The sequence below is a fragment of the Mus musculus genome, chromosome 2 (assembly GCF_000001635.26).
Source record: "Mus musculus strain C57BL/6J chromosome 2, GRCm38.p6 C57BL/6J".
Taxonomy (NCBI): Eukaryota; Metazoa; Chordata; class Mammalia; order Rodentia; family Muridae; genus Mus; species Mus musculus.
The window spans coordinates 115,491,850-115,514,049 of NC_000068.7; the positions used below are offsets into that span (position 1 = coordinate 115,491,850).

Sequence of the window (22,200 nt, forward strand, 5' to 3'; positions counted from 1 at the left end):
GTGGTTGGGGAACCAAGGGCCAATGGTAGAGCTCCATGGTAAAAAAAAAAAAAAAGTGCCTACAATGTGTGACACCCTGGGTCTGAAAGCTATGCCTTCCCCACTCTGATGAACTTAACCGTTTAAACTATAAGCCAAAGTAAATACCTACCAAAGGTGTTTCATTTCTGTCTGTTATCCATGAGAGAAGATGACTTACATCAATAATAGACAATCATGACTAAAGAGGAAACTAAATTGAGATCCATGGCAAGAACATGGCAAAATCATTTGTTTTTTTCATTGAACATTGTTCTTATACTCTAGCTAGCTTCACAGAGATATAATTCAATATTAAAAGATACTACTATTAGTAAAATAAAACAAAATTACTATAGTGCATCATTAGTATTATATATAAGAGAATCAATATTAAATAAAATCCAGGATGACAAATGTATCTTTTTCAATTCCTTTTTTTTTTCTCTTTCCTTTTTTTTAAAGAGAGAGACTCAAGACTCATCCATCCCAGACTAACCTGGAAGTCACTATTTAGTGAATATGAACTTCTGGTCCTTCTACCTGAATGCTTGGATTATAAGCATGTGCCAGAACACCCAGTTTTGATGTGATGCTGGGATCAAGCCCACATTTCTGTTCATGTAAGACAAGTAGTCTATCAACTGAACCACAGCCCCACCTCACTTCTTTATATCTTAAATTTTCCTATCTATGAAAACGTTGGATACCTGGATTTTTAACAAAATGTGTAAATTAAGTTTATTTAATTCACATAAAAACATTCAAAACTGTAAATATTAAAGGAATGTCACATGGTGTCTCAAACTTACATACACTGTACAATGTTTAAATCATGTTGAACATACCTCTCTCTCTACATATTTACTTTTTGAAAACACAATATTTATCTATTCTTCTCTCTCCCTCCCTTCCTTCCTCTTTCTCTCCCCCCCCCATCTGAACTTTTCAGCTTTTATAAAATTTGATTCTAAAAATTGTATTACATATACAAAAGGGCTTTTTTTAGCCACAAATTTCTCAGAGGTAAACAATATATAGTTAGAAGGTATGATAAGAAAAAATACCTTTGGCAATAAAATAAAACTGCAGTGTCTTAGTCCATTTGGGCTACTATAACAAAATACAATAAACTAAGGATCATGAGAACAATAAAACTTATTTGTCATTGTGTTGAACTCTGGGAAGCCTGAGCGAAGATACAAGCAGATTCCATGTCTGTTGAGGGTTTGTTCTCTGGTCCAGGGATGGTGCCTTCCTGCTGTGTTCTCACATGGCTAAAGGGCAAAGCAGCTCCCTGGGGCTGGTTTTATGAGGATACTAATCCCATTAATGAGGGACCCATGCTCCTGACCCAATCACCTCCCTAAAGACCCCGCCCCCAAACACTATTGCCTTGAGGGTGGAAACATCAACATAGGAACTTTGGAAATACACAGCCCTTCTGACCACAGCAATTAATCACCTTATTGGCAACATATGTTGAACCTACAGAAAGAAATGTGAAAATGCATTGAAATGTATAAAAAGGAAAAGTATATTCCTAAAAAGGAGATATCAAACAATAAAGTTAGCATTTTTCCCAAATTCATATTTCTATATGTGCAAAGTTTAATTCAAATGAAACAATGGTACTATAATTTTTAAAAAATTAATAATTTATTTCTAACATTAGAAATAATCAGACAAGAATCAAATCTATAGCTTTTAAAAGAAACAAGGAAAGAAAATTGATCCTGTATTTAAGCTTCACAAAACACTATGATCACAAATCTAAGATATGTATCTTGTAACATTTTTTGACAAATGCCAATGGTGAGTTTTTAAAAAGTCATCCATATTTTTGCCATACAAATACAGCTGCTGTTAATATGTAGATAGATAGTAAATTCAGATATTAGCACAGTATCAAGCCGTTGCATCACTACAATCCATTTAGATGCTGAAGGATGACATTATGCGACAGATATGCGGGTTCCTTATGTATAAAATTGATGTGAAACTTATCTGACCCATTGGGTTATGTAAGGATCCAAATAAAACCACTTAAAGAAAGTACAAATAAGAAATATTATTAGGTTAAGTGCTGTTATTTGGTTCTTTAGAGGGTATGATCAATTTAGACACAAAATAAAACTGAGTTCTTAACAAAGCTTGGCTGACACAAAAGAAGATATAAAATTTAAACAAAAACCTGTAAAAATTTAACCAATCTAGTGTGCTGATCAGTTTTTGTTTCCCTCTTCTGGGAAGAGAAAACTTCACTGGACAATATTACCAATTGATATGGGAGGTCCCAGCCCATTGTGAATGGTACAACTCTGGGCAGGCGTCCTAGGTTGCATAAAAAATCAGGTTGATAAAAAATGAAGAGCAAGTTAGTGAGCAGCGTCCCCCAATGACTGCTGCTTCAGTTCCTGCCTTGAGGTCCTGCCTGATTTCCCTTGGTAATGACCTGTAACTTGTAAGCCAAGTGAACTATTTCCTCCCCATATTACTTTGGTCATGGTCTTTATCACAGCGTTAGAAACCAGCCTAGGACATCTATACAGTATGATTTTGTTGTTATTGTTGTTGTTGTTTGATGTTGTTGTTACAGTATAAATTATAAATGCCTGCATTTAAAAGAAAAGTACATGGAAGAAAACATCAAGATAGTAATGACAGCTATATTTGAGAAGTGAAACTATGGCTAACCTTTTCTTTTATTCAACTTATCTGCTTTTTCCAAGCATGCCACAAAAAGCATAATTTAATTGCTGAAAATGCTTTTTTTTTAAATAAATCAAGATAAAAACCAACCACACAAAGTGCAAATGTGAGATCTAAAAGAAGCACAGCATTTCTTATTTGGAAGCATGAAGCAAATAACCTTTTCAAGGTGAGCAAGGATTCAAAAATACTTCTAAGTTATTTCTAAAGAATGAGCAAGAGAGAGGCAGAGGAAAGGAATGTCATGCTACCTCATGAAAGAAGTGAAGAAATCCAAGAGGAACAAGGAAGTATTTCAGTTTACTTTCATGTTAAAGACCTCCGGGCTTCCCTTTAAAGGAATAAAGGAATGATGCATTCATCATTTGGTAAGTTCTTGAACAAATCTGTGAATGAATGCATTGATTTATGATTAGCTGATTGAAATTAGGAATTTTTTTTTTTTGCTGGTGATGAATATAGCCAAAATGCTGACAGCAATTGGAAGTACACATAGCAAGGCACTTGCAGGAGCTAATTGTGTGGGTAATATTATATGGAGAACCTGCCTTATCAAAGAATAAGTTGAGCAGGAAGCTAAAGTCAGATGATCTGACAGCGACTGAAAGATAAACCACAGCATTAGTCCCTTGTAGCTGTCTTTTCTTTTGATACTTTATGGGTTCTTTTTGCTTCTCCTGCCCATCTTCTTCCACCCTTTCAATGCCCTAACACTAAATAAGACAGAAAAAAAAATGGGGATAGAGAGAAAAGGAACAATATCCCTGAATACTGTCAGGGGTTGGAAAGGGGCAATGTTAGACTACTTCCTACTGATTAGGTGCATTGAGTTCCTCGGGCCCAGTTTGGTCTTCCCCACCAGAATATCTAATTTCTTGTCATTTCTTCTTCGTGTGTGGCTACTTTACAAACTGAACCAACAACAACTAACCAACAACTCATGCAGCCTCTCAGAGCCCTGGCATGTATACAACCTCTGGAAGGTCCCCAGAATTCCAAACATCACACAATTGCAGAAACTATGTGCTGCTGGCAAAATCATGCTCCTGAGAGAGCCCAAAACAAATCACAGTCAGCTGCTGTGGACAATCTGAAGCAGCCCCACATCCCACACCAGGGGTTAAAATGAAAGCACAATCTCATACTATTTCTGTGTTCTGTAATGAAACCAAAAATCCAAAAGTGTCACTCCAGTCCCTTGTCATTTTTGGTTTCTGCGTTTATTGTTTCTTTCGGTTCTAGGGATTGAACCCACAACTTCATGTGTGGTAGATGTGGTCTACCACTGAGCGATATGCCAAGCCTCCTATCTCGTCCAGAGTTCCTTTTCTTCATTCACTGTTGCATGTCTTCTCGCTTCCCTTGCTGAGGCAGTCCAGGGGTGAGCCTGGCATGTGATTTATCATCTGCACCTCTGCATAGGCAGTGCTTGGCATAAAAGGAGAGACAATAAGGAGACAAAGTCCAAAAAGGGATCCACAGAAGAAAAAGGAAGAAGATGGAGGCAGAAAAACAATAGGAGAAAAGGTGAAGAGAGAAAAATAACAGAGAATTAATATAGATAAAAAACAGGCGGGGGATACACAGATACAAGTACAACATTTGCCAGGGCCAAAAAGGGGGAGTGGGTGGGTAGGGGAGTGGGGGTGGGTGGGTATGGGGGACTTTTAGTATAGCATTGGAAATGTAAATGAGCTAAATACCTAATAAAAAATGGAAAAAAAAAAAAACAAGTACAACATTTTTCTATGTAATAGCCTTAAGGTCAATGAAATGGTGGCTTTCATGTAAAGCAAATCACCAGAAATTCTTACCTATTATCTTCCAGTGATTTATACCTAATTCCTACTGTATTTTCTTCTGCTATTTATCTTGGTATCTGTTTCTTATGCAGTCTGGGGTAGGTAATCCATCAGCTCCTAAACCCTGAAAATACAGTCTGTGTGCCATTGCTGTTAGGACACTCACTTGCATAGTCAGGAGGCTCAGAGCCACCTGTAATTCACAGCTGCACTACCCAAGCTGTCTCAGTCCTGGTACAGGAGGAATTCACTGTTGAAATGTTTACTATACATTTGAGTTCTTACTTAAACTCTACAAGTTAATAAACAAATTAAATATCACGTTAAATCTAAGAGACTAGCATGGCTGTTGTTTGTTACAGGCAATATGATTTGATCTGCTACATTTTCATTTGCTTTATACAACCCCATTCAGGGTGCTGAATAAATATAAGCCTTGTCTACTAGGAACAGGTTGTTCTGAAAAGATGATATTTTTATCTATCTATATGCGAATATATATATATATATATACTTCAGATTAAATATAAAACATGTCTATTTTCATGAGCTACACTGACCACATAGTTTGCTTCTGTTGGCAAAGGTGCAGAGCCTAATGTATAAAAATAAAAGGCTCATGTTGCCCTTCGTGAGGAATGTTAATAAAAAGAAATGTATACAGCATATTTGAGGAATGCTGTTTATTACAATGCTGGTAAATATTTTTAAAATCTTGTTTTGACAGAAGCTGCGTTTCTTCTAAGAAAAGGGGTTTGTGAGGAGAGTATAGCAGCCTAGCATATGCAAATCAGTAGTGTTTATGAACTGGAGAGGAGAACCGAGCATGCAGCTGTGTAGGACATGCCGTGAAAATGCACAGCTCCCTAGTAGAACTGCCTATAAGTATCTCTGAATGAAGTCATTCTTTTTCTCAGACAATCTCTTCCTGGTCCATACATGCTGTTATACAAGAAAGCATTCTATAAAATTTACTAAGTTCCTAGGAGCTGGAAATCTGAGAAAAATTATGTATGGTACAAAAAGATCTTAATAGGTGCTTATCTTGGCACACTTAAACAGTATTTGGTACGGAGAGCTGGGGCCTGGGTGAAATCGATCAAAATCACATCTCTTAGGTAAAGTGCGGCAGTATCAGCATAACCTAGAAACTGATCTGAATGCAAATCACTATGCAAATCACTATGCTCCACCCAGATGTAATGAAGTGTAGACCCTGGGGATGGACTCCAGAAAGCGGCTGTTTGACAAGCCCTTCAGCTAATGACAGACTTTATACTAAAGTAATATGGCAATTCCTCATAAATGCACGCATCTATTTGCTGCAAAAGATGCTTACTTTTCATCTGTCCTTCTCCCAGTTGCTGACCCTTTTCCCAGTGTCCTCTGGCAGGTAGCGTAGAGACAGGAGCACAAGCTGAAAATCTGTCATAGAAACAGTTAGAGGTACTTGCTGTACTTGCATGTGTAAATGTATCATACAATTCTTCTCTTGCAAACCCTGAAAGCAGAAGAGAGAGCAAGATTAACAATAGGGACGGAGAGAAAAGGCAAGGAGGGCGCTGGCTAGGAGAAGGGAGCGGGAAGAAAGAAAAAGGGTATTCTCTCTGTGATTTTAAATTTCAAAATAGTTTAGTGCTTTGTGTTTATTATTTTGTATGGAAAATGTCCTCCATGGGTTCGTGTGTTTGAAAATTTGGGCTCTAGCTAACTGGTGCATTTTAGAAAAGCCAAAGTCTTTTGACACCTGATGTATGTTATTAGAGGTAGGTCTTTAGGAGCTACACCTAGCCTATTTCTGGTCCAGATTTCTGCTTCGTGATACACAAGAGATGGAGAAACCATGTTACAATCCCCCTCTACCACAACTGAGCCATTCCAGATACTGTATTTTTCTCACTGCGGGAGACTGGACTGTGAGCCATGATAAACCTCTTCTCCTTAACTGGCTTCCATTAACACAATCACATGAGAGAATGTATATTATTAATATATACAATATGACTTGTCTATATAAAGGTTTATGTTAAAAATAAGTCAAAAATGTCTACATAAAGCATGAATCTTGTTTAAATTAAAACGAACAGAACCAAAATAGGGGTTGGAGAGATGACTCTGTGGTTAATAGCATTTGCTGTTCTTCCAGAGACCTAGGTTGCTGCACCCTATGTTGGTTCACAACCATCTGTGACTCCAGTTCTAGGGGATCCTGTACTTCTAACCATCACCCATGCATGCAAAAATGCTCATGATACATATACTCAGGCACATATATGTACACATAGAATAAAATAAATAAAATTTTAATAACTAAAATGAAAAATGGATTCATATATTTTGGAAATACATTTAGATTATATGAAGTGATTTTAGAAAAGCAGAAAAATGTTAGCTTTGGCCCACAAATTTCTTTTTTGCAGTGGTTAACAGTAACTTACAGAGACTCAAAACTGATTAAACAACAGAGAATAAATGGGTACCAAATGCCCAGCCATAAATGAGACATCTGTAACCTCACAAGGTTCGTAGACCTCAGAGAAGAAGGGTTAGAAAGACTGTACGGGCCAGAGAAAGCAGAAAGAGTGATGCTGAATGCTAACTTCCAGGCGTGTTGTGGCTGTTGTACACTTGAACTCAAAGCAGCTGTGACTGATTGCCTACACAAGACTGGCTGCAGCTGTGATGGTCTACACAAGATCTACACAAGACTGGCTGCAGCTGTGGTTGCCTGCACAAGATCTACACAAGACTGGCTGCAGCTGTGATTGCCTGCATACAATCTACAGAAGACTGGCCCCATCAGTGCCCAGCTAATGGGTATAGTAATGGTTGGTGGGAGGAGAGAGATCTGCTTTAGTGTATAGCCACTGGTATGGTGGCATTTCCTGTCAACAACCCTAATGAGAGCATGGGGTCACAAAAAGTATGACATGGAAAGAAGAAGGGGCCTGTTTGACAAGAAGAAGATTGGCACAAGTGGACAGAGAACAAGAGAGGGTAAGAGGGTGAGGGCAGAAGACAATCAAAATATCCAACGTACACGTATGAAATGTCATACTCAAACCGTTATTATCTAAAAGGAATATGTGTGAATGAAAAAGTTCAATAAAAAGCAAAGCACTAGAACAGTGAAGGGAAGGCTTGGGAGGATGGCTCTGTTACCCAGGAAGAGACTTCTCTGAGGACGACCACGGTGTCAGATGGAAGGATACTTCATCTTCACAGTGAGTGGAGGATCCATGATGGCCTAGCTCATCGCATTAACGATGGGTTAATTAATTCATTTAGAAGTCCATGAGTGGAATAATAATGGCCAAGAATTATGAGGATCCAATTTTACAAACTTGAAACCCATTAATAAATTATAGAGACTATAACAATGAAATCAAAGAATATTCTCTTGAAAAGCCATCATCATAGCCAATCTAATAAAAATAAGCTGACATTTAAATTTAGGTGTTCATATAACAGGAAGTCTCCCTGTACAGAAAGGAATTACATAGTCTTTCTTGATGAGTTGTTTGTATTTAACAAAGAAAAAAAAAAAACAAATGCCAGCCATAGGCGGTTATGTCATTCAAATAGGGTGTGACTTGGTCCTCCACTCCTTTGCCTTCAGAATGTCTATGTGTGAGGAGCAGAGATAGAGGGGCACCCTCTTTAGTAGCTCTAAGTACACTTTGTTCAGTTTAACCACTGCTGTCAAACCTGACCTAGACTGTGTCATATTGCCCAAGGCCTTTCTTCTGCTGCATAACAATGAGTAACAATTATTCAAATAACCTAATTAATCCCTGCTAATGAGCTACCCGTTAAGTCCTCTTTGGATCAGGCTTAACCTGGTTGAAATGTGTTGCTTCTTGAAAAACCCTTAAGATTACAAGACAACTTGGAACTTAGAACTCTGTGGTGTGCTGTAAAGTGAGAGAAACACTTCAGATAGTGACTTTCTTCACAACCTATCACCTAGCAGGCACGTAATCCTACTCACATACGGGACTGTTATGGTGGTGACTTTTATTTATACAGTTTATATTTCTTTAAGATTTATTTTTTAATTATGTGGCACATGGGGTAGATCGATACCAAATGTATAAAATACTGCAAGAAATCAGAAGAGGTTGTCAGAGCGCCTACAGGTGGAGTTACAGGTGTTTATAAGCTGACAAAAGTGGATGCTGGATCCCCGGGTATGGCAGTCTCTAGACGGTCCACCCCTTCATCTCTGCAACTCCCTCCATGGGCGTTCCGCTCCCAATTCTAAGAAGAGGCAAAGCATCCACACCGTGGTCTTTGTTCCTTCTGAGTCTCATGTGCTTTGCAAATTGTATCCTATATCTTGGGTATTCTAAGTTTCTGGGCTACAACCCTATGGGTGGATCAACAATATGAACTAACCAGTGCCCCCCGGAGCTCGTGTCTCTAGCTGCATATATATCAGAGGATGGCCTGGTCGGCCATCAGTGGAAAGAGAGGCCCACTGGTCATGCAGACTTTATATGCCTCAGTGCAGGGGGACGCCGGGGCCCGGGAAGTGGAGTGGGTGGGTGGGGGAGTGGGGAGGGGGGACTTTTGGGATAGCACTAGAAATGTGAATGAAGAAAATACCTAATAAATAAATAAATAAATAAATAAATAAATAAATAAATAAGTGGATGCTAGAAACTCTGGTTGGGTCCTGTGTAAAAGCAGGTAGCGTTCGCAACCACTGAGCAACCTCTCAGGTTGCTAATTTTAAAGTAGGGATATGTGTCCTATGAAGTAATATCAGCTGCAATGATTGATCCTAGAAATATGTACCTTACTACCACTAACCCCTCAAATCCTGGTAAATACTATAAGTCAGTAGGACCAAAAGCAGTGCCCAGTGGTCACCCCATTTCACTAAGCCTTAACGTAAGGCTTTATACAGATTCTAGTTTGTAACCCTTATCTAACTGCTTATATTTTTTATTTAAAGTTTGTTTATTTAAACGTCATTGCCGGGCATACGTCCATTAGGTTTCTTCTTCAGTGCAATGAAATAAGACCTGGGATAAGAATGCATACCTGCACCATCAGCATGTGAAAATATTTAATCATACTCACTTTCAAAGGAATTCTATCTATTAAACAACATAACTTTAGACCTTTAGCTGTCTTGACTCAAATGTCTTTAAACACTTAAAATTATAAGCACCTTTTTCTCCATTACACATGAACGAGAATTCCTTCAGGGTACGTAATGATTTTTTTTCCTCAACAATAGAAGCAAATAAATAAACAAATAAATAAATAAATAAAATGGATTTAGCTCAAGGCTTTGCAAAAGGGTATTTGCCTTTACATTAATATCAGACGGCCGTATTCTTGAGAAAGTTTTACACAACAACCTAAGGATCTATGTATAATAAGAATTCCTAAGCCAGTGGAACCAAAGTTTGAAGTAGGGGATGTCATGCTTTGCTTCTATTAAAGAGAAGGGGGAAGTATGATCATATAGTCATGGGCACAGAGTGCAGTACGACACCTATAAAAAGTTCCTGGGGAGCTTCAGAACTTCATTTAAAGCAGTGGAAGGGCATCCTGTCTCATATCAAATTGTCGTATACATCTGCTATATGTGGTTCACATTATAAGTCCAAGGAGACAGAAACTATGCACATAAAAGGATGCCACCATGGGAAATCACAATGCTCCAGCCTTAGCGTGTGCGACATTGAAGGCATCTTAATCTTGACATTTTTGCTGAGACTACTATCAAAGCTAACTGAACATTTTGTTGTTGAAATGCTCTCGTTAGATATGATTTATAAGGCCCAGATGAAATTTTGTCAGATGTTCAAGATTGAGGCTTTTTCTCACACACTCTTCAAGATCTATCTGGCCCTGGCCCACATTTTCATCGCAGCAACAAACTATGTCTAGGTGACAAGAGCTGTATCAGCTATGTGTAGCTGCATAACAAAATAGGTCAGAGTAAAGATGGCTTTCAACATCATGTCTCTGCACCAGGCATGCTTTATTTGTGTGTGTCTCTCTCTCAGTTCAAATTGTTCCATGAAATTGTTATTAGTGTGTCATCAGAGACTGAATCTCAAAGCTAGACTATGGAAAAACCTGTTTCCGAGTCTACTCCTGGCCCGAAGTGGGTCTCAGGTCTCTCCTGGCCATTTTGGGAAGCATCATTCATTGTCCAGTTGAGCTGCCCACTTGGCTTACAGTTCCTCAATGCTGCCTTCAGGGCAAGTCTGAGAATGAGAAGAAAAGAAAGAGAGATGGAAATCATGGTCCCTTTGCAGCCTGATTTGGGAAGTGGGGCTCATGGCTTTTGCTGTACTCAAGTCCTTAGAATTGAGCCTTGAGTTTCATCCTGGGACAACATGAGTGAGGGGTGAGCTAAACTGGGGTTTGAGGCTTAGAATCCTAAGCAGCCCTGTGCAAGGTACTGCCCAGGAGTTGCATACAGTCCCCAGCACAATACTCAGTTTCAAGTTAGTCTATGACTAGATTGATAATTTCACAGCCATTTCCTCCATAAAAACATGAGAAGTATAAATGAGAAATCTAACAATATCTAGATTGTAAGAAAAAAAATCCTCTCAACTAGTTATTTTTAAATAATCATGCTTAAAACAGCATAGCTGGTCATATGTGAGTAGAAGTCTTGGTTGGAAAAGATGCAAATTTAGAAAATGAGAAAAAGAATCATATTTAAATCTCATCTGTTTTTGATTACCACATTTTCTTCCTATTTGTTATCTTTTGTGCTGTGAGCTCTTAACCTCTAATCATCTAGAATAGATTTCTTCATTTCTACAAATGTAAGAACCTCAGATCCCTGGTGATTTTTGAAAAATGATGTCAAGGAGTATGATTAGAGAGAAAGAGAAAGGTGGAGGAAGATGATGGGGGAGTGTAGGAGAGAGAAAACATGGTATGGAAAGGCTGTTTGAATGTGCCCTTATCTCTGCTGTGAAAGCTAGTACAGGGGAGTGAGGAGATCTTACCAGAGAGAGCCTCTCTCTCAAGTCTGTCATGGTAAAAAGTGAATTGGAGGTTGAATGAAATCAAGCTTCAATTCACCATTGTATAAAAACCAAACAGCTGAATGAGGCAACTGTTGATAATCAGCAGAGGAGCCCCTGAGATCTAAAAACAAAGAAAAATAAATATTAGAACCAGCCAGTGTACAGAAGAGTGGCAGGTCCCAGGTAAAGCAAAGGAGAATTATTTAGGGCTTGGAAAGTCAATGCTTCCATCACCTTGAAGATGGAAAGAGTGGGTAAGGGGCCTCGTATGTATTCTTTTTATGATTTAGATGTACAAGGAAGATCAGCACATTCGGGTAAGGAAGTTAGACCCTGGAGAACATTTGAATTCCTTCCCACATGTAGAGCATCGTGGAAGATGAGACAGTAGCTGTTTTGCCTTTTGCTTTAGATTTATTTATGCTTGCATCTGCGAGTGTTTTGTCTGCATGTATGAATGTGTACCATATGCATGACTGGTGCCATGGATGTCCAAAGACTGTATCCCCCAAACTGCAGTTATGGATGGTTGTGAGCTGCCATGTGGGTACTGGAACCCAACTCAGATCCTCTGCAAGAGCAGTGAGTGTCCTTAACCACTGAGCAGTCACTTCAGCTCCTGTATTTCATTTTTAAGGGGGATTCTAAGCTAGCTGCATACGGATGGAAAAGACCAAAATATTTTTAAACGGTTATGGTAATATTATGAGGCTGTTAGGCTTGGTTTCCTAGATGGTTTTTTTGATATGACATTTTCTTCCTTTTATTAATCTTTTGTGCTGTGATCTATTAACTAGTTACCTAATCTTAGAATGGAGTTATTATTTTGATAAATTTAAAATCCTGAAACTCTTGTGATAATTTCTATAGGATCGTGTATTGAAATATATGAAACATAGTGGCTAGAGTGATGGCTCAGTGGCTAAGAATACTCTCTGCTCTTGCAGGGGATCTGGGTCAGGTCCCAGCACCCACATGGCATCTCACAACCATGCCTAACGGCAAGTTAGGGGATCTGATGCAGTCTTTGGACATCCATTGGCACTCAACCTCAAACTTGTTTTTATTTTTTTTAAAGCTTTGTTTTTATTTTATGTGTTTATCTGTGTGTCGGAATGTACCACATTTATTCAGGAGCCTGAAGAGACTAGAAGAGGACCTTGGAGTTCCAGAAACTAGAATTATAAGTGGTTGTGAGTTGCACGGTGTGAGTGTAGAGAGATGGAGTTAGAGACATTTCAAGAACAGCATGGCATGTGCTCTTAACCACTAAGTAGCCTCTCCACTCCCTAAACTTATCTTTTGTTCTGTTTTGGGGTGTGTGTGTGTGTGTGTTTTTAAAGAAAAATCACCTATTCATTTTGTAGGGGCAAGTGCACATCCATGCCATGCTAACGTGCCTGATTTTCCGTGTATTCTGTCATCACAATTCTGTTACATGGCTTAAGATATGGTCTCCGGATATTCCTAATACATTTATGTTGTCCTTTCTCCTTGTAATCATATTACTTCATACCACCTTACAAGTTGAATATTTATTCATCCAATAAGTATTTATTGAGTTCTGGCCTATTATGTGCTAGAAATGTCAGGTCCTGGAACTTCAAAGATAAATTGGGCAGCAGCCATGTCTATAAGCTCAGATCATTTTTCACACAGGAAAAGTTTTTTGTTTGTTTGCTTATTTGTTTGTTTGTTTGTAAGTCATTCTTCACTATCAGCCTCAGTATAGTTTGCACTGTGGACCAAAGTGGTTGATATTTCCAAAATTCCTTGGACAAATGCTTTGAGAACATTCACTTGCTACACTGGATGAAATATTTGTGGATAATGGTTGGTTTACAATATTATCATTCCTATGCTTTGATATATCTATGAACCCTTTTCTTTTTGGTACATTCTCTAAGTCCCTTACTAGCCCCCTGTGTGTGAGTGTCTGAGCCAGTTGATTAAAACCAGGAAGAATCCCTAATATTAGATTCCCAAGTATGATGTCTAATCACTGTCAACTTGGCAGGATTTGGAAACACCCAGGGGACACATCTCAGGGCATGTCTGTGACAGCATTTACAGAGATTTAAGAAGGGAAGAAAAAGAGCTACCCTGCACATGGGCAGCACCATACTATAGGTTGGTGGTCCAGACTGCTACCTGACTGTGAATATGACAGGACTATCTGCCTCCTGACATTTCCATGCCTCTGCCACAATAGACTTTACACTCACACACCCAAAACAGGAGCAGAAATAAACCATTCCTTACGTTTCCTTTTGTCACAGCATTGAGAAAGGTAACTACTACACCAATACCTCCATCAAATGTGTCAAGAGAACTTGTGAAAACCATCTGACTTCTTCAGAAGCTTCTGCAGCCACAGCCAGCAACTCACCACGAAAATGGCTAGAGTTGCTTTGCAGACTGTACATTATTTCCTTTTTTCATCAGTGTGCAGTGAAAGTCTATCGGATAATTCCTTAAGGATTCACACACACACACACACACACACATATCACCCCAAACACTGCAGTAAGCCTACATCAAAGAGGAACTGCTGTTGTCTTACAGTTCAATTTCTGAAGAAACTCATGTTTCTCATACTTAATCCTATGCTTTCTTAACATGTCCAGTTCCCCCCCACCCCCAACGTTATTGAGTCTCTCATTTTGGTCCCTATCTAATCCTAGAGATGAGACAGTCAACGCCAATGGGTCAGCTAATCTCCAAGTTTTGTTTAGTTTTCCTCCACCAAGCTGGCTGTGCTTCTAATAATTTCCATTTCCCACAGAGCTGGCATTGAAGCAGCTGACAGAACCTGGCAGTGTCTATGGCCTTATTACCCAGGGCTTATTTTATTAAGCTAAAATGTTAAGAGGTGTTAGCATTTGATTCAGGTAAGAAGATATTTAAAATAAATAGTGAATAGAACCATTTAATAAGATAATATGCATTGTGAATGCATTATTGTTCAAAGGTATTTAACAAAGACTTTCTTGATGAACTGATGATCCTAAGAGGACTCTTCTTTTAGTAATGTCAAAGGTAACATGGCTTTGTACTCCATAAGCAAATGACAGGTTTGATGATGTTTCACTGACAAAGTAGAACCACAGCGATCTAGATTACCTGAATGTTAGAACCACCAATTCAGAAGATGTCAATGCTATGATACTTATTATTTTTCTTTGACATGAAAATAAAAGCAGACCAATCTTGAGGTCTTGGGGAGGGGTTGTTTTTGCTGGTGGTGGTGGTTTGTTTGTTTGTTTGTTTGTTTTGGCTTTTAAAGATAAAGCTTCTCCATGTAGCTTTGGTTGTCCTGGAACTCATTTTATAGACCATGCTGGTCTTGGACTCACAGAGATCTTCCTGCATCTGCCTCTCAAGTGTGCCACCACTGTCTGAAGAGAAGTAATTTCATAATTGTATTGAAGAGAAATGTTTGTGGGTACCTAAATGCAGTTTTCTACTCCTTAGTTAAATACCTTAGCAATCCAGCCTCTGATCACTGTGATGCAATTACAGAAAAACAAAACAAACAAGACAAAAACAAAACAAAACAAAAGACAAAAACAAAACAAAACATGAGCATAGACATATTTTCAAAGTCTTAAATCTTCCAGTGGATCTTATGTGCAGTTCCTCATATTGCCATCTTAAAACAATAACAAAAGCATCTGTCTCCTATGAATAACATCTCAGCATTCACAAGCTTCTTCAGCACAAGATACTTTGATCATGCTACTTCACAATATTCTGTGATGAAAAGGGGGAAAAAAAACATTGCCATTTAAGAATATGAGAAAGATTCATTTATAGATAGATCTCGAATTTTAGTCAGAACCATGATAATAAAGGAAGAAATTTCAAACTCATAAAATGCTGAGGGACAATGCGAAAGCTGGTCACGTTAGTGTCTTCCCCTTTAGCATGCTATTAAAAACCTCTCAGGGTTTATTTCACTGAACATACTGCTTTCTGGAAAGCAACCAACTCAGAAAGTAATGCAAAGGTTACCTATAAGATAAACTAATAGTTATGCTAAACTATCACTTTGTAGAGCCAATAAAAAAAAAAAGAACAAATTATATTTTTCCACGGCCAGTCCAACAATACCAAATCAATAATAAAACATTTTTATTTTAACTTCCTTATCCTTCTCTCTTTCTGCTTGTGAAATTTTATCCCAATGGGAATATCTCCCTGGGATATATCATAAATATATTTTTTAGAAAATGAGAGTAGGCAATATAATAAATGTTTTATTTTCATTTGTTAATAGATGGTTGTGTTCAGGTCACTTATGGTTGAACCTTATTCTACTACATGGACGATGTTTCTTAGATTCAGCTTTTGTATAAGGCCAGCCATTTTCACTCATAAGGCCAGCCATTTTCACTCATGCAGGCTATGCTTTCACACACGTGCAGAGACACATACTGATTGCAATGCAGCTTTAGTTCATAGAATTTCATAGCACAATTCAAGTCCAGCTCTTGAGGCATCATAATAACCAGAATACAGGTCTGACTATGACATCAGATAAAGACTTTTAAGCTATTTCAACAACAGCAGCTGATAGTAACAAACAATAAACACATCCGATCCTAATTACAGTGGTTTTCACCTAGGCCTCACATTGAAATTGTCTGTAAGCATGAAGATTTGATAGGTTTGGAGTGTGAGCAAAAAAAAAAAAAAAAAAAAAAAAAAAAAAAAAAAACCTGTCATTTTTTTAAGTTCCACAGGTGTTTCTGATAAAATTTTAAGGTTGAAAACCATCACCTTATTAAACCCTTACTGTGTACTGAGCCCTGTGCTAGGCGATTTACACTCATTATCGCCTTAAATCCTCATTACTGTGTTGGGCAAGCTTTATAATTCCACAGGTGAAGAGACTAACTCAGAGGGAAGTTGAGTAACTTTCTCAGTCTCCTAGAGCTGGACTTAAAAGTTAGATTTCACATATATGTGGGAGCACAGATATACATAATCCTGTATTTCATCATATACAGTCATGTCCATGAATAAATTAAAACTAAGGCTCAGATGAAAGGAGTTCACGGAGAATTCAAACCAAAGCAGCAAATGGTGTTTCCAATGGCCGCTTCTGCTGGCTTCCATGACCCTTTTGCATCCAACAGCACAGCAATCATTTCCACCAGGAAACTGATTTAGGTACCAAGACCCTGAGCTCTGAACTCCATGGGTCATGTCTAGTTTTGCTGTGCCCTATAGAACATAATCACCATGATGTCTTCCAGGGTGTGACCCACAAATAAAGGATTCACAAATAAAGAAGGCTCTGTTAAATAAATATCATAGAGTTAGTCTTCTCCTCTCTCTGCTGCTCTCATCGTTCTGTCTGCTGGTTCCTCGGAAGCTTTCCTGGCTCCTGGCTCCAACATCTCTATATCTTTCCAGCAGAACCTCTGCTACCAGGCTCCTAGCTTCCTACTAAATTTGCTTCTTGGATCCCAGGCTGAGCCAACCACTTTCTGGTCCCCTAACCCGAACTTGATTCAATTTGCCACCTGGACCAGTGAGGTCCAGCATTGTGTTTCTTCAGACCATAGAACAGGACTGTATTTTTATGCTGTCTCATAAGTACCATATACTTACACTATAGATTTACATGTCCTTCCCAGAAAAGGAAAGAGAGAACACAAAAAGCCATTTATTTACATGACTCTGAGGAATAAGTTGAGGGAGGAAAAAAATGGTCATATCAGAGAGTTTGTATGTCTAATTTTAATACAACTACCCAGAGCACCAAAAACGGTGTCTTAGGGATATTAAGTGTGAACCCAAGTTCATGGGGCATGGTAGAGAATTAACCGTCTGTGACTGCCCACCTTTCAAGGGAAACAAAAGTTTATCCTCTGTACTTAGAGTGGGAGACACCTGAACAAAGCTCTCACCATTAATATGTGAATTCTGGGTACTTTAGGCTAAAGCAAACACTTAATATGAGCAAGATATGTAAAAGTTAGGGATTGCTGATTGAAGAGGCATTTTGATAGTGGTGGACAATATCAGTGTGGTGCCTCAGCAAAGACCTCTGCTTCTTGCATGTGATCGCATGGTAATCTTACCCAACTAGTGTTTTCTTAATGTCCTGGGGAGCCTGATCATTGTAAATTACCTGTGACATCTCATTAATCCTCTTTTTCCTCACAAACGCATAATTAATGGTAACATTGACAATAATACACAAATTAGCTAAGTGACGCTTTATGGTGTTGGTTTTGATTAACGTCAGGAACCCAAAAATGACATTAATGTAATGCAGATCCCAAAAGGCAGTATGCACTTTGACCCTAGACATACATTTCGTTTGCACCATCACCAAGATTAATCCTCCCTCTGGATGAAGACGAGACAAAACTCTGGCCACTGGCAGTGTGTGCCAGGCTGTCGAGAAACAAACCGCCTCAACTGCATTTGTTTAAGAGGGAAATCTTAACGCATAGAAAACAACAGCGGAGTGTCGTTTCCCATTGTCTAGTTAGGACAAAGATAAATGAGGCACTGTCAGCCCGAGATCAACCGCTTCTCCACTAACTTCTATTATTTGCTTATTTGTGAACCAGTGTTTAATTAAAAATATACCTAGATATGTGAACCACATGACAAAGTGATTGAAACCACTTCTATTCCACTATAAAGGAGGTGGTTTTTTTGGTTTGTTTGTTTGTTTGTTTTAATGAGAACTGAGTTGTATATGCATTTCAACCTGCAGAATCTCTCCAGGATTAATTCTTATTAACCACAAGAGGGTGGGGAAAAAAATCAATGACTGAAGAAATACCCGTTGTCTCTGACTTGAGTAGTAAAGAAAGAGCAGAAGAAGGAGTCAGGATGACGTAAAGTTTGCTTTGAAAGTGAGGTATTTTTGCAGATGGGGAGGAATTCTGTGATTTGAATTCAGAGACCCTTTTCCCAGGTTACCCAGGCGGGGCATACCCACACTAAGTCAGTGGAAGAATGACCCTGTTACAGCAGCATCAATCTCTAAGGTCAGGTTTCATCGTGAGATGTTATTATAATCCCGCTTCCCTGGTCGTGATTTTCACAAATCCTTGTTGAGCGCTCAATCTTTTTAACACCCTAAAGAGGTGGCGTATGCTAATTTTTTTAAGATGAAACCTCCTCTTTTCTTCATAACAATTATTTATAGCCGAAACCCCCTAATGGTATATATAGTTTTTTAAAATAATGCAATCGTTCCATTCTTGATTAATTTGACACCTATTCATTTAGGCTATTTTTCAAAGTGTTGCGACTAAACCCCGGCCCTGGCTAATGATCATATTCCGTTTCAATAATGGAGTAGGAAGAAAAGCCATATTTCCATGCTTTGTTCTTTTATTCACATAAATAACTACCATTTGGAGAATGCTTTATGGGCAAAAATATACAACACATAAAGCAATGTTTTAAAATTTGAACTAAATCCACCAGAACTGGAAAGATCACCAAAATTAAAAAAAAACGTTGTTAATCATTTTGATTTTTTTTCAAAATATATTTATGAAACAAAACAAGAATATCCTAAAAGAACATTTTAGTTGCTATAGGCATGCATTTTCAATTATAATACCCTTGATTCCTCCCATCCCCAGTAAGAAAACAGACTGCCTCACAACTGCTTTTCCTAGCAGTTTAATTTTGAAAAATCTCTCATCTGTCCCTGCTTGCAATAGATTGGCCTTATGGCTAGGTTTCTCTCATTTTTTTTCTTTCATATTTTTCAGTTAAAGTTACAAGGAGCAAAATCATCTATTTTCAGAGGATTTTGCATGTTTGCTCATCTAAATATTATTTTTAAATGCAGAGCAGCTTATTTCTCTTACATCAACATATTAAGTGTTAGCTACAGCAACTTGTAGCAACACACACAACCCACTGTAAAGCAGACTGGAGCTAAGGGGGGGGGGATTCCTTCAGAGGTCGTATTTTCACTCTGCCTAACTAAACTATAAATTGAGATTACGACAATAAATTATTTTTATGATCTGGGAAGGAAAAGGTATGGGTTGAGTTTTCAAAGATATTTGGGTTTAATTCATATGTTAAATAGGCCAAGGATAACCAAACGTTAGAAGAAATTCAACCTGGACCTATGCTAAATAGAACCTCAAATTAGGCACTCACCACCAAATTAATTAGTAATTGATAAATTCAGTAGAAATATATCATTTCTTCATACTGCAAAGCCAAATAGTATGATTGAAAACTTAAAATACAAAAAAAAAAAAAAATTTAAACAAACAATCCTGACAATCTTTTAATCAAAGCTATTGTTTACAGCGTGGCTTTAAGGTCCTCGTAGTAACATGTTTAACTCGTTAAAAACACTCATTCAGCTATAAAACTACTTTCTTAGGTCATTTGATTCCTCTATAGCAAGCTGAAACCTCCCCCAAATGCCTCCATTGACATTTTTCCAGCAGTTACAATGGCTCTTAGTCCAAATGTCATTTTCTCGTTTCATCTTCAGTTCTCAAAGAGCAATCTGTGAAGCCATAATTTTACACGAATCCCTTTTCAGGTTTAAATGCAGTACACTAACTTTTAATCAGATCCCCGAGGTGTGGCAAATAAAGAGGCCGCTTGTGGAAAAGTCTGTTTTCCTAAGAGTTTAATCGGATACTTCCACACCACAACATTCTGTAGACATGGTTTTCGCTTTGAAAACATAATCTTATCAGAGGGTAGTTGGTGTAAAATCCTGTCTGTTTTCTTACCTTTGAATGTGAGCTCTATTTATACGGTTCCATAAATGATGTCTACAGCTAAGGCATTTCCTTATTGTAGAGTCTTACTGAGCACAGTTAATATAAAAACACGTAACACTTAGCAGGATGTCAATGTAGTTCCCCGGACAGTCTAACCTTATGAAAGCGTCCCCTTCCCATTGGAGGAAAAGACATGACAGCTGCATCTGAACTTGTCTTTCTGGTATTTTCCTCTGGCTGATTTTTTTTTCCCACAATACACAAAGGAGATGGAGTCTTCATTTGTAACCTCCGGTGAAGGTAGGACAGCCCATGAAGGAAATAGACACCCACCTCTCTCTCTGGATGGAAAAGCTAAAGAAACTTGGTGTCCAAAATGCAAGCACTTAATTCTCCTGACTATATTTTAAAATGCAACTGTAGCTTTTCCATAAATCTGTGTGGTGAAATATTTCATAACATTGCATAAGCTCTTCCATGTTTTTTTTTCCTTCCATGCAAGAATGGTTTGCAGAAAGTCCCAATGTTTCACTTTTTCAGCAAGTTACTTATACTTGGAAGTGACTTTACAATTTGTGGGAAAACAATAGGTACTTAGACATAGCCTACTTACCTGTTGCTCTCTGAAAATTCCCAACCGTGAGAGTGTGATTTTACTTCTGTTTTTAGGACATACCACCAACGAGTAGGGCAGGAGAGGCGGTCATAAACAGACCCTCTGGATCTGCGATTGGGCTCAGAGTTTTCTTGACAAATGGAAACAAACTTTCGAGTCCAAAAGAACATTCTGAAACACACCTCAACTTTGGTTTTTTTGGGGGGTAACGGCCCCGTGGAGACTGTCTTTATGAAGGGTCTTAATGAGTGTTCTGCCTGTATTTTTCTACTAGGGATGTCAAATAAGGTTCAAAAGCGAATGTAAACTGTAATGCAGTGACGCGCACTAAAAATAGCCCTATAAATCTGCTCATTTTGTTTAGATAGTCTCCAGAGTTGTAAAAAGTACGACTGCTCAGTTTTAGTATTGTTTTGGAAGAACTAATTCTGCAGAGAACAGACCACTGGCTATTCTCGATTACTTTGCAGAAGGTTTATTAAGGCTGTCTGTAGCCTTAATTTTTCTTTAAAGGAAACTTTATCCTCTATTTTTTCCCTAACTCTAATGGAATCTTCAATGGAAAAAAAAAAAAGAAAGAAAAGAAAAAATAAAATCCATTTATTCATTAGAATTAAGATTTCTCAGAGTAATTTTATCTAAAATGGAAATTAAATTAATTAAAATTCCAAATGGCATTCTCACCTCCAGGAATCAGTCAAAAATATGTTGCTTCCTAAGGTCCCAGTAATAGTCACAGTATTTACACCTAACTTACCATGAGGTTTTAAAAATAACTCCAGGAGAACATTTTTAGGACATTTACAATCTGAATTAGACAACAACAACAACAATAACAAGAAAAAATGAACAAAAAATCAGGCATTTCTCTGTGAAAAATAGCTACTGTAAATTAGGATGTTTGATGAAGGATGTATTTTTAGAAAACCCTGTAATTTGAATTTGAGAGATGGGTCAGGCTGCAGAGGAGAAGCAGGAGCCCTACAAAGGCTTAGGAAGGGGTTTTGTCTTTTCTCTTGAGAAGAAGTGCAGGAGGCACAAGCCCTTCCTTCCCCCTGTCTCATGATAGGCACAGGATTCCAGAGATTGGTCGGGTGACTTTGCACTTAGGCCAAGATTGATTGCAATCCGGGGCTTTGTTTTGTAATGCCTTATCCCAGCGGAGGCATGCATAAACACACGAAATGACTAAACTGGGCAGCCATCTGACCTTTCAGAAAAGAGGCAGTCTTAAAAACTGCATCAACTTTTCTTTGAAGAAACAAGCTTCATGTCATTGAAGGGAGCCTTGCAGCTTAGCTCCT

General features: G+C 38.2%; 1 long non-coding RNA gene across 1 annotated transcript; it reads right to left on the minus strand.

The window, feature by feature from the left end:
* Positions 1 to 1,663: 1,663 nt before the first annotated feature.
* Positions 1,664 to 20,352, minus strand: 3110099E03Rik (RIKEN cDNA 3110099E03 gene). The gene is made up of 3 exons (NR_030712.1): positions 20,290 to 20,352; positions 5,872 to 5,957; positions 1,664 to 4,158 (listed from the first exon to the last, which is right to left on the minus strand). It is a non-coding gene; the product is annotated as an RIKEN cDNA 3110099E03 gene (long non-coding RNA).
* Positions 20,353 to 22,200: the final 1,848 nt, after the last annotated feature.